Consider the following 18,046-nt stretch of genomic DNA (forward strand, 5'->3'; position numbering starts at 1 on the left):
CACACCTTTTGAGTTCCTTTGTCCATGACAGAAAATTATTTCACCACCCCATTCCTTTTTCCACACAACTTCATCTAAGGATGTAGAGTGAGTTTCCTGTGAACAGTGTCAGGACCCGGTGCGAGAAACAGTCACTAATAATCGTCAGAACCCAGAAGATAAGGCAGACACAGCAGTACTAGAGATGGTGGTTTAATTAAAGAACAAAATCTTCAGGCAAAGAAACTAAATCCACAATGTCCAAAAATAAAGCCAAGAGGCACAAAATGGAAATCCTCCAAAATACAAAAGAAACTCCACAAAGTGGTAAAAAACAGCAGGGAAAAACAAACCTCAAAGGACTACTCAAATAATACACAAGAACTAAACCAGAGAACCTCTGGAAAATCCAACAAGAGAAATATCTGTATAAAACAAGGCTTGGGCTGGGGCTGGGTGCTAACTTACAAACACTGAGCAAGGAACTGAGGAACACACAGGGTTTAAATACTAACAAGGGAATGACCTACAGGTGCAAACAATAATAAGAGCAAGAAAAACAAAAGGTACAAAAAAGGTGCAATGGGGACATCTAGTGACCAAAACCCGAACAGTCTTGGCCAAAACCTGACAAACAGTATATGTTATATTCCTTTTCTTTTAGCCACGTAAAGACTGATCTTCTTTTTTTATAATCCGCTAAACCGTTAAAATTATAACTGGCTATACTTATTTCACCCCTTACCATAACTAGATACTATTCTCAGTCTAAATTGACCATAATTAGTGCTTGTAAAGTTACTGCCATCAGAGGTATTATGACAGTCAAAATTGGAGCTTTCAAATGTCTGATATTTAGAACTCAAGAAATAGGTTCTAGCAATATTTGTTTTATTATCTTGCCTGTTTGCCTGTGAGCCAATGCCACAGATGTTAGAAAATTGAGACAAGGTATTTTGTGTGTAGTAAATCTGAGTAGGTTGATGTGTATGATATTGGATGTGATTTAGTGAGTGTGTACGATGTCTGTATAAGAGTAAGACTATAATGTGTGCTGTCCAAATAAATAATAACTCTGCCAATTTGCATGGTTGAATGTCTATGTGTGTAACATGTAGTGCGTATAGCCTTAATATTTATGATGATAATTGTAATCCATATCGTATCGCCGTCATAGTTGCATCGTAATTACCTTTAACATCAATGAAAAACACATCCCAGCATTTCCATAGCAATTGACGTTTCACATGATCATGAAAGAGACCTTGCATTACTCTAGAGACAGCTTCACTACAGTACAAATGTATTCCGTACAAAATATGTTATTATTATATCTTCCCCTTGCTTGTTGTAAACATATATAAACTTGTAGACAAATACATAAAAAAGATAGACAAACAAGAAACATATTAAATTATAAAACAGTTCTCGACAATAAAAGAAGAGAAAAGAGAAAGTGAGAGAAGAGAAAGTGAGAGAAGAGAGCGAGATCAAGTGTGTATGTGTATGTATAAGTCCGTATGTGTAAGCGAGCATGTAACTGAGTACGTGTGTGTTCATATCCACTTCATAGTGTTCATATATTTTTACAGTTCCCATACTTAATTTTTTTCGTAACCTGAAGTCCCTGTAGAAATTAGTACAGCAATGGGGTTATGAAGCTGTCTCGGGAATAGCTGTCCATCTATAAAGAGTTTGTCCACAATGAGAAAGGCACGCTTACCCTTCTCCCTCTGTTGCCTCTGTACCGGATACAGTCTCTTATGACGTTCGTTTATCTCCATTGGAAATTGGTCATTGAGACCGAATTTGGTCCCTTTAAGCTCCCTTCCCCTGCTTTTGATCAGTTCCTTTTGTTGGTAGTGTTCAAATTTTGCGATGATCGGCCAGGGACCTTTGGTCTTGTCGCTCCGAGCTCCAAGTGTGTGTACACGGTGGAAAGGCACATTGTTTACAGTCTCTATAGGAAGTTTCAAGGCGGATTGCAGGAATTCTCTGATCGCGCCCTCTGGATTATTGGATGCATCCTCAGGAATCCCAGAAAATGTTTTATTTTCATGCATGCTACGACTTGGTATGTCTAGTAGCGACTCCTTCATCACCCTGTTTTCCCTGAGTAGACAATCCATGTTGGAATCGTGGATTTTTACCTTGGCTGTGAGTGCCTTGTTCTCTCCTTGGAGCGTGAGAATTTCACTCTGGCTAAACTACAAACTCCCCCTCAGCCCTGCTACCTCACACAACTTTTCCAGTGTTGCATGGATTCCAGCCAGAGCACTAGCCTCTACTTCAACGGTAAGTAAATTGTCTGTGTCTGTAGATTAATCTGTTGTTGTAACGGTATTCGTCGTCTGAAGAAGAGGAATCATCGGACCAAAGCGCAGCGTGGTAAGTGTTCATGCTTGTTTTATTAAAACTGAACACTATAACAAAAATAAACAAGAGAATAACCGAAACAGTCCTGTAAGGTGAAAACACTAAACAGAAATTAACTACCCACAAAAACCATGTGGGAAAAAGCTACCTAAGTATGGTTCCCAATCAGAGACAACGATAGACAGCTGTCCCTGATTGAGAACCATACCCGGCCAAAACAAAGAAATACAAAACATAGAAAAAATAACATAGAATGCCCACCCAAATCACACCCTGACCAAACCAAAATAGAGACATAAAAAGCTCTCTACGGTCAGGGTGTGACAGTTGTTCTTTTTTGTTGTTGGGTTAATTAAAGTTATTTTATGAGGTAGTTGGATCTTTCCATTTCACAAACAACTTCATATGACTCTCTATACGGGAATACGCAAATAAAGTCCCATAAGGGATGGATGAAGATGAACACAAATATGCTTTACTTAATTTATAACCAATGATGTTACACTAGCCGAATAAGCAGCGGATGAGTGAAGTCTTTTTATGAAAAAAAGCATGAAAAAAACAACAAATGTTTTTGTGTTAAACCAATATACAACGAAGTCCAAAAAATGAAAGGTGGTTTGCACACAAAAATATATACAACTTTCAAACTTCCTCTTTTGTTTTTTTGCTTTTCAGCAGGCAGGAGTGGAAAACTAACACAAACGTTTCGGTGTCCACCTTCATCGGTGTATGTCTGTTTCTCTGGTTTCAGGCATCAGTTATGTAGAGTGAGACACAGGCGTGAATGATAGTAATCAACCGGACCAAGTTTTTCTAAACTTTTCTAATCAGATTTCGGCAATCAGATTGGATTAAATGTTAGAATTGGGTATTTCTGGAGGCAGAAAAAATGCACACCTGTTTAGGCGAGGTGCTGGCTAGCGGAGTGGAACACTTGAAAAATAATTGGGTATTTCAGAACTGAAAATTTGTTTCTGTTTCTGGTTTGAATGATAGGAAGCAAACGTTGATTAACAGTTGATTGGCATTCTCACGTTTTTGGAGTGCATCATGCACTCAACTGTAACAAAGACACTTAAAATATATAAAATCTAAAGTGAGAAAATATTGACTGAAGTTGTAGTTTTTAGTGTGAACCACCCTTAAATGTGTTCAATTGCCATTCAAATGAATGAACAGTTGATTCTCAAATGATATCTTTGTTTCAATACCTTAAGCACCAGACGAGTGCTAGAATCTCCATCTACAATTCCGTGAAATTCTTACTTACAAGCCCTTAACCAACAATGCAGTTATGGACCTGTGTTTGACATTTTAGGCTTTTTATTTTTCCCATAATCCCTGTGGCATCACTAGTAATTCTAATTCCTATGATTTATGTAGATTGTCTATGATGTAGGCATATAGCCAGTCACATTTGCAACCACATTATTTTACTGAAACTGGTCATACACAGACTTTTGTGGTCATATGTGGTTATTGAAAATGAGTAGCCTAACAAGTCTCAACATGTACTCAGTCTCAGTCACATTTGCAACCAAATGATTTGAACCATTGCAAATACTGTTGTAATTTGTAATTTAGTATTTTTTTGGAAATGATTTATGCCACAAAAGTGTATTACTTAATAGTATGCATGGTTTTCAGTTTTGGCTTGTAGGCCAACCAACCAGGTGAACGTGGATACCGTGGAGGAGGCAGTTGAGGGGCCGTGGTGATGGAGGGAACTGACTATATTAATTTGGGGACAGGTTGAAACACATGAAACATTCATGGACATTTAGCTAGATTACTGTTGCTTGCTAATTTGTCCTGGGATATAAACATTAGGTTGTTTTTTTTAACCTGAAATGCACAAGGTCCTTTTTTCTGGTTCTTTGTAGAATTTGGACCAATTTTGACTCATAAAAAATTGTATGTTCTCTACTTCGACAATTAATCCACAGATAAAATGGGAAACCTAGTTAATTTCTAGTAATCTCTCCTCCTTCAGGCTTCTTCTTCTTCTTCTTCTGTGGACTTTATATGGCGGTTGGCAACCAACTTTAAGGTGCATTACCACCACCAACTGGACTGGAGTGTGGATCAATCACCCATGTATGCTCCTAAAAACCAAGGAGGAGATGGGAGAGGGGGGACTTGCAGCATGTGAAGCAGTCAAAAATAGAACCAAGTTCTATTTTAGCTCATGGCTATGAGCTCGTTGACACTCGTTGATGCGCACAAGCATTTTGGATGATTGAATAACATGTATGTGTACATTTATTTTACAACGCTTGCGCACGCAACGCAGGCGGTGTGGTCAGTATGTAAGCCAGAAATCTGAATCTTAAAGAAGAAATAACAAGCTGTACCCCATCATTGTCAGGAAAAGCCATTATAAAGAGTTGCCTCATTCCTCACATTTTCCAGACATAGCCCAGGCTACATGTCGATGATCTAAATAAACAGGAGTAGCTGGTGCATTTTTCCCCCAAATAGGTAGCCTATTTTTCAGATAAACCATAGCCTACATCTTAAAATATATATTTTTAACCACACAACTTAACTTAGGGAAACTTAGGGAAGCCTAGGGAAAATCATAACAATTCCTTGAATTCCTTTTCTACAAACAACCCACTCAATATCTAAACCATATTTTATTCATTTGAACCACTTTGTTTGAACTCTACAAACAAATCGGCTGTAAGCAACAACAGTGATAAGGTCAAGAAAATGACATTGACAATGTGATATATAATTCTGAAACACAATCCAGTTTATAAATGTAAAATAACGTTGCATTCATACATTGCTACATTGTTTTTCATAAACGCTATTTTATACATATTATTGGCCTGCAGTTAAACTTATTTATAGTAATAGACGCTAACTGAACTTCACAAGCATGTTGACATTTATTGTCACCGGTCTTGTCCTGGAGGCAGAACTGGGCGATTTCCCCTTAAATAGGCCAGGTGGCTATATTGTACAAATTATTTGGCCTTCATTTAAGGTTAGGTTTAAAATCAGATGTTATGGCTTTGTGGCTTTGCCAGCTAGTGACCACTCTACAGAGCCACCTCCAGAACAAGATGCATGACGAAAAACGCTAACCTGCGTTTCACAATTCTTGACTCGGTAACAATGCACAAACAGTCGTAAATTCACTCCGGAGCGCAAGAGGGTACTCAGAGTGCGCTAATTCAGTGCGTTTCGCCCTCGGAGCATTCCGAGCGGCCGAGGAGTAGGGTTGATCCGAGCGTTCTGACCTCACAACGGCAGTCAAGCACCCAAGCTAACAGGATAAGCACCCAAGCTAACAGGCTAAGGTTGGCTAGCTTGCTTGCTACTTCCAGACAAAAATGAGAGAACACCTCACTCTGACCATTTTACTCGCCCTGGTAGAGGTGGTTGGGCTGTTTTTATGTTATCCATAGCATTGGTGACTGTAACTGTTGCTATCAACAATTTAATTACGCTTTTTTTGCCGACGTTTACTGGCACCGCCCATCTTCAACTGGTGTTTAGCGTTCGTAAATTCATCAGTTATTCTGCACTCTGGCACACTCAGGCGAGAGTGCATCTGAAATCTGAGTAGATAGCCAGAGTGAATTTAGTAACGTGCCCTTAATCAGTTAATTTGATCAGCATTGCACCGCGAGAAAAATATAATTCTAATTTGGTGTTCTATATAATTGTGATATCGTTGACGCTCAAAGCCTGTATGTTTTCTCTCATTGACTCCCATGCATTCTATGTCCAGCATAAGCATGCTCGTTCACGCATGTAAAAAAAAAAAGGCTCCCGTGTGCTTTGGGCTTTACCCCATATTGAATTAGCCAGTCCCAGTTCACTCCCTAACCTTTTCCCTTGGCCCTGACCCTTTCGATATGTGTATATGTGCAAGCAATATGGTGTGAGCTCCACCACTTTCCTGATTATGCCTACCCAGACCCGTCAGAAAAATCTAAGGGTTAGGTCAGGGCCAAGGAGGAGGGGTAGGGAGTGCATTTGGACCAGAAAATGTGTATGTGCCACCTAAGAGTTTCAATACAAATCATGTCTGTGTGTTCATTCAGGTTTAAATTCACAGTGGAAGAGATGCAGGGGTCCTTTGTGACCATGGCCAAGGACACTGGCACTGCAGAGTGCCAGAAAAGACAGAACCGAAGAAGTGCAATGGTACATGAACCTATCTATTTTCTTTGTCTCCACTGTCCACAATGTGAGTGTGGGCTGTCATCTCTATAGTACAGCACATTATCTTAGTTGTTTGTTAGTGTACAGCAATGACAACGACAGTGAAAGTCAGCTAAGTTATCAACATCATGTATTGCTATGTTTGAGGCAATGACTAAAATACATAACCATTCTATCAGGTGTAAGAATAAAAAGAATGATGACTGAAATAAATACAAATACCAAATTAGTCTCTTCCCTCACCCCTCCATTTGTGCATTCACATGCGCCTCTGTCATATCCACAAGTGTCCCAAAACAGAAGTATGTACGTTGTGTTAGGAAAAAATGTAAACATAAAAGTTACTTATTGAATTCGTCCATTTGACCTATCTTAATGTTGTTTGTTCACTTTGTTGTTGGTTTCATTGCAGTGGCAGAAAATGGCGGAGCACCTGGGTCCACCTACCCACCATCACCTAAAACCCACTCCTCTCCCTACACCTGTGAAGGAGATCTCTCGCTCTCTCACCTCCACCCCCCCCCCCCCCCCACCCACTTATCTCCATATAATAAATCCTCTTCGTTTTCCAATGTGTGGTCTGTGCTTTATGAAGACATTTTGAAGAATTATTAGGATCTAATATAATCCTATATTATTGTTTAATGGCATATACATCTACATGCATTATGACAGTTCTACAAATTGTACAATGAATCAGGAAAGCAGCAGATACGCCAGTCATCAGAGCCAGGAGGACACATGCGTTCATATTTCTGTTCAGCGTAGTAATTTTACCCTACGTTGTGTCTCAGAAAAGGGGAGGGGAATCTCAAAAAGAAAATGATCTGCCCTTTCCAAGCTTCTTTCCAGAGAAAAGTCGCATTAAGGGGTACCCACAAGCCAAATATCATTCATATATACAGAGAAAAGAGTCGGCCGTAGAATTGAACCGTGTGGCACCCTCATAGAGACTGCCAGAGGTCCGGACAACAGGCCCTCCGATTTGACACACTGAACTCTATCTGAGAAGTAGTTGGGGAACCAGGTGAGGCAGCCATTTGAGAAGCCAAGGCTATAGAGTCCACCGATAAGAATTCGATGATTGACAGAGTCGAAAGCCTTGGCCAGATCAAGGAAGACGGCTGCACAGTACTGTCTTTTATCGATGGCGGTTATGATACCAGGCTGTATCACCGCCTGGTACGGCAACTGCTCCGCCCACAACCGTAAGGCTCTCCAGAGTGTAGTGAGGTCTGCACAACGCATCACCGGGGGCAAACTACCTGCCCTCCAGGACACCTACACCACCCGATGTCACAGGAAGGCCATAAAGATCATCAAGGACAACAACCACCCGAGCCACTGCCTGTTCACCCCGCTATCATCCAGAAGGCGAGGTCAGTACAGGTGCATCAAAGCAGGGACCGAGAGACTGAAAAACAGCTTCTATCTCAAGGCCATCAGACTGTTAAACAGCCACCACTAACATTTAGTGGCCGCTGCCAACATACTGACTCAACTCCAGCCACTTTAATAATGGGAATTGATGGAAATTATGTAAAAATGTATCACTAGCCACTTTAAACAATGCCACTTAATATAATGTTTACATACCCTACATTACTCATCTCATATGTATATGTATATACTGTACTGTATATCATCTACTGCATCTTGCCATCTTTATGTAATACATGTATCACTAGCCACTTTAAAGTATGCCACTTTATGTTTACATACCCCTACATTACTCATCTCATATGTATAGACTGTACACTATACCATCTACTGCATCTTGCCTATGCCGTTCTGTACCATCACTCATTCATATATCTTTATGTACATATTCTTTATCCCTTTACACTTGTGTGTATAAGGTAGTAGTTGTGGAATTGTTAGGTTAGATTACTTGTTGGTTATTACTGCATTGTCGGAACTAGAAGCACAAGCATTTCGCTACACTCGCATTAACATCTGCTAACCATATGTATGTGACATATATAATTTGATTTGATTTGATTTGATATCGTTTAGGACCTTGAGTGTGGCTGAGGTGAACCCATGACCAGCTCGGAAACCAGATTGCATAGTGGAGAAGGTACGTGGGATTCGAAATGGTCGGTGATCTGTTTGTTAACTTGGCTTTCTAATATTTTAGAAAGGCAGGGCAGGATGAATATAGGTCTATAACAGTTTGGGTCTAGAGTGTCACCCCCTTTGAAGAGGGGGATGACCGCGGCAGCTTTCCAATCTTTGGGGATCACAGATGATACGAAAGAGAGGTTGAACAGGCTAGTACTAGGGGTTGCAACAATTTCGGTGGATAATTTTAGAAAGGGAGGGTCCAGATTGTCTAGCCCAGCTGATTTGTAGGGATCCAGATTTTGCAGCTCTCTCAGAACATCAGCTGTCTGGATTTGGGTGAATGAGAAGCGGGGGGGGGGGGCTTGCGCAAGTTTCTGCAGGGGGTGTTGAGATGTTGGCCAAGGTAGGGGTAGCCATGGCCAGCCGTAGAAAAATGCTTATTGAAATGATCAATTATCGTAGATTTATCGGTGGTGATAGTGTTTCCTATCCTCAGTGCCGTGGGCAGCTGGGAGGAGGTGCTCTTATTCTTCATAGACTTTACAGTGTCCCAAAACGTTTTGGAATTAGTGCTGCAAATTTCTGTTTGAAAAAGCTAGCCTTAGCTTTCCTAACTGACTGAGTATATTGGTTCCTGACTTCCCTGAAAAGTTGCATATCGCGGGGGATATTTGATGCTAATGCAGAACGCCACAGGATGTTTTTGTGCCTGGTCAAGGGCAGTCAAGTCTGGGGTGAACCAAGGGCTATATCTGTTCTTAGTTCTACATTTTTGAATGGGGCATGCTTATTTAAGATGGTGAGGAAATCACTTTTAAAGAGCAACCAGGCATCCTCTACTTACGGGATGAGGTCAATATCCTTCCAGGATACCCGGGTCAGGTCGATTAGAAAGGCCTGCTCGCTGAAGTGTTTTAGGGAGCGTTTGACAGTGATGAGGGGTGGTCATTTGACCGTGGACCCATTACGCACGCAGGTAATGAGGCAGTGATCGTTGAGATCCTGGTTGAAGACAGCAGAGGTGTATTTGGAGGGCAAGTTGGTCAGGATGATATCTGTGAGGGTGCCCATGGTTACGGATTTAGGGTTGTACCTGGTAGGTTCCTTGATAAATTATTTGAGATTGAGGGTGTCTAGCTTAGATTGTAGGACGGCCAGGGTGTTAAGCATGTCCCAGTTTAGGTCACCAAACAGTATGAGCTCTGACGATAGATGGGGGCGATCAATTCACATATGGTGTCCAGGGCACAGCTGGGGGCTGAAGGGGGTCTATAACAAGTGGCAATGGTGAGAGACGTGTTTCTGGAAAGGTGGATTTTTAAAAGTAGAAGCTCTAATTGCTTGGGCACAGACCTGGTTAGTATGAAAGAACTTTGCAGGCTATCTCTGCAGTGGATTGCAACTCTGCCCCTTTGGCAGTTCTATCTTGTCGGAAAATGTTATAGGTTGGGGATGGAAATTTCTGGATATTTGGTGGCCTTCCTGAGCCAGGATTCAGACACGGCTAGGATATCTGGGTTGGCGGAGTGTGCTAAAGCAGTGAATAAAACAAACTCAGGGAGGAGGCTTATAATGTTAACATGCATGAAACCAAGGCCGTTACAGAAGTCAACAAATGAGAGCGTCTGAGGAATGGGAGTGATGCTGGGGGCTGCAGGGCCTGGGTTAACCTCTACATCACCAGAGGAACAGAGGAGGAGTAGGATAAGAGCATGGCTAAAGGCTATAAGAACTGGTCATCTAGTGCGTTGGGAACAGAGAGTTAAAACTTCTTGTCAATAGGGGGGCGCTGTTTTCACTTTGGAAAAAATCGTGCCCAAATTAAATGGCCTCGTACTCTGTTCTAGATCATACAATATGCATATTATTATTACTATTGGATAGAAAACACTCTGAAGTTTCTAAAACTGTTTGAATTATATCTGTGAGTAAAACAGAACTCATTTGGCAGCAAACTTCCTTACAGGAAGTGAAAAATCTGAAAACGAGGTTCTGTGTCAGTGCCTGCCTATTCAACTGGCTTTTATTTATCGATCTGTATGCACTTCATACGCCTTCCACTAGATGTCAACAGGCAGTGGAAGGTTGAATGGGGTGTCTAGCTTGATCTGAGGCCGAATAAGAGCTTTTGGAATGACACGTCAGCTCTTTTGGCAGTTATCGACGGCGCGCAGGGGAGCCTCACATTCTCTTCTGAAAAGCGTTCGTTATACACGGCGAATTGCTCCGGCTCTGATTTTATTTGATACATATGAGAAAAACATCATAAAGTAGGATTTTTCAACCGAGTTTGATCAGTTTATTCAACGTTTATTGGGAATTTTGGAATTTTTCGTTCCATGCGCTAAGAGAAGATGGGCATGTTCGCGCCACATGGCTAGCCAAAGTTGCTAATTCGACACAAGAAATGGACATTCTAAAATCAAACAACGATTTATTCTGGAAATAGGACTCCTTGCACAACATTCTGATGGAAGCTCAAGAAAGGTAAGAGAATATTTATGATGTTATTTCGTATTTTTGTGGTAAATGTTGACTCCAACAAGGCGGAGAATATGTGAGCGCTGTCTCACAATACTGCATGCTGTATGTTCTACTAAAGTTATTTTTAAAAATCTAACACAGCGGTTGCATTAAGAACCAGTGTATCTTTAATTTGCTGTACAACATGTATTTTTTAGTAAAGTTTATGATGAGTTCTTTGATTAGATTAGGTGACTGTCCAAAATATCTCTGGAGATTTTGATGAATTGTTGCTACGTATTCACAATGTATAACCACGATTTGCAGCTCTAAATATGCACATTTTCGAACAAAACATAAATGTATTGTATAACATGATGTTATAAGACTGTCATCTGATGAAGTTGTTCATGGTTAGTGATTAATTTTATCTCTATTTTGTCGGTTTGCGTTGTGTGTTTGGCTACTGTAGTGAGCTAATAGAAATATATATTGTGTTTTCGCTGTAAAACACTTAAAAAATTGAAAATATTGGCTGGATTCACAAGATGTTTATCTTTCATTTGCTGTACACCATGTATTTTTCATAAATGTTTTATGATGAGTATTTATGTATTTCACGTTGCTCTCTGTAATTATTCTGGCTGCTTTGGTGCTATTTGTGATGGTGGCTGCAATGTAAAACTATGATTTATACCTCAAATATGCACATTTTCGAACAAAACATAAATGTATTGTATAACATGTTATAAGACTGTCATCTGATGAAGTTGTTCAAGGTTAGTGATTAATTATATCTTTATTTTGTCGGTTTTGTGAAAGCTACCTATGCGGTGGAAACATGGTGAAAACCTGCCGTTGTGTGTTTGGCTATTGTGGTTAGCTAATAGAAATACATATTGTGTTTTTACTGTAAAACATTTTAAAAATCGGAAATGATGGCTGGATTCACAAGATGTTTATCTTTCATTTGCTGTATTGGACTTGTGATTTCATGAAATTATATTATATGATATCCCTGTCCCGTTAGGCTAGGCTATGCTAGTCAGCTTTTTTGATGAGGATGCTCCCGGATCCGGGATGGGTATTAAGTAAAGGTTAAAGGAGCAGATTTCTGGGTGCGGAAGAATAGATTCAAGGCATAATGTACAGACAAGGGTATGGTAGGATGTGAGTACAGTGGAGGTAAACCTAGGCATTGAGTGATGATGAGAGAGGTTTTGTCTCTAGAGCCACCATTTAAGCCAGGTGAGGTCACCGCATGTGTGGGGGGTGGAAAAAAAGGGCTAGCTAAGGCATATTGAACAGGGCTGGAGGCTCTACAGTGAAATCAGACAAAAATCACTAACCGAAACAGCAATAGACAAGGCATATTGACATTAGGGAGAGGCATTTGTAGCAGAGTGATCATTGGGTCCAGTGAGTAGCTAAGCGAGCTGGAGACACGGCAATTCAGACAGCTATCAGGCCGGGATAGCAGGCTAGCAGATGGGCCTCAGGGGGATGTCGCAACGGAAGAGCCTGTTGAAACTTCCTTGGACGGATTACGTCGACAGACCAGTCGTGATGGATCTGCGGGGGTCTGTGTTGGCAGCTAAGGGTCCAGGCCAATTGGCAAAAGAGGTATTGAAACCCAGGAATTGTCTGAGGGGTCTCTTCAGCTAGCCGGGAGATGGGTCTAGCTCGAGGCTAGCTCCAGCTAACTGGTGCTTGCTTCAGGACAGAGATGTTAGCCAAGAGTAGCCACTCGGATAGCAGCAAGCTAGCTGCGATGATCTGGAGTAAAGGTTCAAAGCTTGCAGTAGTAATCCGGAGATGTGGTGGAGAAAAAGGAGTCCGATATGCTCTGGGTTGATTTCGCGTTGTGCAGACTAGCAGGAATTGACCGGGCTGATCCTGGCTGATGTCCGCGTTAACAGTAATGACCGCTAGCAGTGGCTAACTGACTACTAGCTAGTAGCTAGTTAGCTGGCTAGCTTCTGATGGGGGTTCCGGTTCTAAAGTATAAAAAAAATAGCAGATCCATACCACATTCGGTGAGGAGGGTTGCAGGAGAGTATGTTCAGTCCGTTGATGGAAATTGAGATTAAAAATCAAAAAAATATGTATAAAATATATACAAAGAAAACGATATATACACGGGATGGGACAAGACAAATAAAACAGACGCCCAACTGCTACGCCATCTTGGAAATACCTATAAATAATGAAAAGTAATAACATTGGCCAGTGTTGTCTAATACCATTTTTCGGGCTTACCCAGAATTGCCGATGAGTATTATTTTCAAATGAGACTTAGGTTTGTCCAATTATGTCATGAGTTAGAAACATCTGCTCTTTCCATGACATAGACTGACCAAGTGAATCTAGGTGAACGCTATGATCCCTTATTGATGTCACCATTTCAATTAATGTAGATGAAGGGGAGGAGACAGGTTAAAGAAGGATTTTTAAGCCTTGAGACAATTCGTACATGGATTGTGTATGTGTGCCATTCAGAGGGTGAATGGGAAAGACAAAAGATTTAAGTGCCTTTGAACGGGGTATGTTAGTAGGTGCCAGATGCACTGGTTTGAGTGTGTCAAGAACTGCAACGCTGCTGGGTTTTTCAAGCTAAACAGTTTCCAGTGTGCATCAAGAATGGTCCAGCACCCAAAGGACATCCAGCCAACTTGACACAACCGTGGGAAGCATTGGAGTCACCATGGGCCAGGATCCCTGTGGAATGCTTTCGACACTTTGTAGAGTCCATGCCCGGATGAATTGAGGCTGTTCTGAGGGCAAAAAAGGGTGCAACTCAATATTAGGAAGGTGTTCCTAATGTTTTGTACACTCCATGTATTTTAACAGCATGGATGTACATGTATTTATGTACAGTTGAAGTCTGAAGTTTACATACACCTTAGCCAAAGACATCTAAACTGAGTTTTTCACAATTCCTGACATTTAATCCTAGTAAAAATTCCCTGTTTTAGGTCAGTTAGGATCACCACTTTATTTTAAGAATGTGAAATGTCAGAATAATAGTAGAGACAATGATTTATTTCAGCTTTAACTTCTTTCCTCACATTCCCAGTGGGTCAGAAGTTTACATACACTCAATTAGTATTTGGTAGCATTGCCTTTAAATTGTTTAACATGGGTCAAACGTTTCGGGTAGCCTTCCGCAAGCTTCCCACAATAAGTTGGGGGAATTTTGGCCCATTCCTCCTGACAGAGCTGGTGTAACTGAGTCAGGTGTGTAGGCCTCCTTGCTCGCACATGTTTTTTCAGTTTTGCCCACAGATTTTCTATGGGATTGAGTCAGTGAGTGTGTATTTTACAAATATATGTACATACATTTTATTTATTTATATTTTTGACAAATACATTTTCGTAATATATTTAAATATATTTATATTTTATTGAAATATATTCCAACATATAATTTTTCCATGTTTGAAACACAATCCTCCTTTTTTTGTCCACATACATTTTCTTAATTTATTCAGCTGGTTATTGATTTGAACAATTTGTGCCAAGTTTCTTGGAAAATAAGCTACAAAACATGTTTAGTACATTCCTGAGATTTCAATATTCCATTCAATGCAGTGCACGCAATCCCCTCCCAGCGCAGAAAGCAGAAAGCAAGAAGCCTGGCATCTTGGAAAGTCCCTCAACAACTGAGCCAATTATTTGAAAGTGATCTTATTATTCCCATTGAATGAAGACACTCCATTTAAAATGAATGAACCTCAGCTACTGAAACATTTCCACCACCAGAGGGTGGTCATATGATGTTATAAACTCAGCAAAAAAAGAAACGTCCCTTTTTCAGGACCCTGTCTTTCAAAGACAATTCATAAAATCCAAATACCTTCACAGATCTTCATTGTAAAGGGTTTAAACACTGTTTCCCATGCTTGTTCAATGAACCATAAACAATTAATGAACATGCACCTGTGGAACGATCGTTAAGACACTAACAGCTTACAGATGGTAGGCAATTAAGGTCGCAGTTATGAAAATTTAGGACACTAAAGAGGCCTTTCAACTGACTCTGAAAAACACAGGGTCCCTGCTCATCTGCGTGAACATGCCTTAGGCATGCTGCAAGGAGGCATGAGGACTGCAGATGTGGCCAGGGCAATAAATTGCAATGTCCGTACTGTGAGACGCCTAAGACAGCGCTACAGGGAGACAGGATGGACAGCTGATCGTCCTCGCAGTGGCAGACCATGTGTAACAACACCTGCACAGGATCGGTACATCTGAACATCACACCTGCGAGACAGGTACAGGATGGCAACAACAACTGCCCGAGTTACACCAGGAACGCAAAATCCCTCCATCAGTGCTCAGACTTTCCGCAATAGGCTGAGAGAGGCTGGACTGAGGGCTTGTAGGCCTGTTTTAAGGCAGGTCCTCACCATACATCACTGGCAACAACGTCGCCTATGGGCACAAACCCACCGTTGCTGGACCAGACAGGACTGGCAAAAAGTGCTCTTCAATGACGAGTCGCGGTTTTGTCTCACCAGGGGTGATGGTCGGATTCGCGTTTATCGTCGAAGGAATGAGCGTTACACCGAGGCCTGTTCTCTGGAACGGGATCAATTTGGAGGTGGAGGGTCCGTCGTGGTCTGGGGCGGTGTGTCACAGCTTCATCGGACTGAGCTTGTTGTCATTGCAGGCAATCTCAACGCTGTGCGTTACAGGGAAGACATCCTCCTACCTCATGTGGTACCCTTCCTGCAGGCTCATCCTGACATGACCCTCCAGCATGACAATGCCACCAGCCATACTGCTCGTTCTGTGCGTTATTTCCTGCAAGACATGAATGTCGGTGTTCTGCCATGGCCAGCGAAGAGCCCGGATCTTAATCCCATTGAGCACGTCTGGGACCTGTTGTTTTCGGAGGGTGAGGGCTAGGGCCATTCCCCCCAGAAATGTCCGGGTAATTGCAGGTGCCTTGGTGGAAGAGTGAGGTAACATCTCACAAAAAGAACTGGCAAATCTGGTGCAGTCCATGAGGAGGAGATGCACTGCAGTACTTAATGCAGCTGGTGGCCACACCAGATACTGACTGTTACTTTTGATTTTGACCACCCCCCCTTTGTTCAGGGACACATTATTCAATTTCTGTGAGTCACTTGTCTGTGGAACTTGTTCAGTTTATGTCTCAGTTGTTGAATCTTGTTATGTTCATACAAATATTTACACATGTTAAGTTTGCTGACAATAAACGCAGTTGACAGTGAGAGGATGTTTCTTTTTTTGCTGAGTTGATATGGGCCTACTCAAGGATTTCAGGAATCCTGCTAGGGTTCTATCAGCTCTCACTGTTCCAAGGTGTGATGATAGTCACCATAACCACCATTACCATGCCATGATCAATTCAGATCTTATATCATATATTAATACACTCAAGAGTTTATCTTACTTTTGATAAATATATTCAACATTTGATTTCATTATCATAATGCAAAAGAATAGGCAGTCAGAGTATCAAATAGGAAATATCTTATATTTTCCAACAGGAAAGATAGATTTAGACAGTAAAGGTATTTTATTGTATTTCAAGCACTTGCAACAGTAGAAGAAATCTTTGTCATTCTGATTTTTATATTTAGAATAACATTTACTAGTGGGAGAACTACAAAGAAAGGGCAATAGATGGTAGTGAAAAATGTTAATAACATATTTTTATTTTCCTATTGCTGAATAAAATATATAAAAATGAAACCTCTATGAATATGATCTGTTGCTAAGCTGTGCTCTTCTCTTCCAGGACCTCTGTAAGACATGCATATCTGTCTCTCGTGTATCAGATGAAGCAAGTGCTGACATTAGCCTTGCTTAGAGTTCTTTGCACACATATGTTGTGGTGTGTCAGTGTTTTATGACAGTTGGGGTGTGGTACCAGCCTATAATTGGTTACATTTAAAAAATATGGACCATTATTGAGTTAATTAGTAAAAATCCAAATAATTTGTGTAATAATCTGTCTTTTTACCGTTATAACTGTGTAGATTCCCCAGGAGATTTCTTTCTGGCACAGAGAGCTAGAGAAAGAGAGAGAGAGACAGGGGGGTATACTGGTATCTGAGAATGGCTCAGCAGCCTCTGTGTGGTAGAGATAACACTACTGCATACACAGAAGACTGTTTCTTCGGAATTGGAGGTCTGACCCCAATGGCCACTGGTCTGCCACCGCTGTCCCCCCTCCCCCATCATCATGTCATAACCATATCATAGAACTGCTCAACTGTATATTATAGGTTCCACTTTGTCAGTTTCAGATATCTTTCTCTCTCTCTGTGTGTGTGTGTGTGTGTGTGTGTGTGTGTGTGTGTGTGTGTGTGTGTGTGTGTGTGTGTGTGTGTGTGTGTGTGTGTGTGTGTGTGTGTGTGTGTGTGTGTGTGTGTGTGTGTGTGTGTGTGTGTGTGTGTGTGTGTGTGTGTGTGTGTGTGCCAGTGCATAGACAGAGATGTATCTGTGTGTGTAAATGTGTTTTTTAACTTGTGTACATTTGTGTATTAAGAGTGGCATGGCTTTGCAGGGTTTCAGGTTTTATTGGTTGTATGTACAGGAAACACATGGTATACTCCGTCCAACAAAATGCTTATTTGCAGGTTCCTTCTCAAAAATTCAACAACAGTAAGAAATAATAAAATAAAAGGATACGAACGTAAAGTAAATGGCTCAGTAGAATAGAATAAACATTTTATGATTAGTATAATACCTACTGTATATTCCTCTGTGTCTGCTGGATGACAGTGTTCCTCTGTGTCTGCTGGGTGACAGTGTTAGGCCCGTAATTCCCGGCCTCCCCCTTTCATCTTGATAACCTCTTATCAGAGACAAGCAGCTCACTGAGTGTCACCAGCCACATCCCTCGCCACCGCTCTCCACCACTCTCCTCTCCTCACACAAACCCAGCTGTACACAGTCAGGACCTCATCCTCATTGTTTTCTCTTTCTTTGAGTGAGCCAT

General features: G+C 41.2%; 2 long non-coding RNA genes across 3 annotated transcripts; one reads left to right on the forward strand and one right to left on the reverse strand.

Annotated features, from left to right (window-relative positions):
* Positions 1 to 5,257: 5,257 nt before the first annotated feature.
* On the forward strand, positions 5,258 to 7,112 carry LOC139556601 (uncharacterized). Of its 2 annotated transcripts, none has more exons than XR_011671149.1 (3): positions 5,258 to 5,478; positions 6,420 to 6,522; positions 6,953 to 7,112. It is a non-coding gene; the product is annotated as an uncharacterized lncRNA (long non-coding RNA). The 2 variants fall into 2 exon arrangements; XR_011671147.1 differs by having other exon boundaries at positions 5,274 to 5,669.
* Positions 7,113 to 13,506: 6,394 nt separating this feature from the next.
* On the reverse strand, positions 13,507 to 17,351 carry LOC139556608 (uncharacterized). Its single transcript, XR_011671150.1, has 2 exons — positions 17,066 to 17,351; positions 13,507 to 13,844 (listed from the first exon to the last, which is right to left on the reverse strand). It is a non-coding gene; the product is annotated as an uncharacterized lncRNA (long non-coding RNA).
* Between the last annotated feature and the right edge of the window lie 695 nt (positions 17,352 to 18,046).

Source organism: Salvelinus alpinus, chromosome 2, assembly GCF_045679555.1.
Source record: "Salvelinus alpinus chromosome 2, SLU_Salpinus.1, whole genome shotgun sequence".
Classification (NCBI taxonomy): domain Eukaryota; kingdom Metazoa; phylum Chordata; class Actinopteri; order Salmoniformes; family Salmonidae; genus Salvelinus; species Salvelinus alpinus.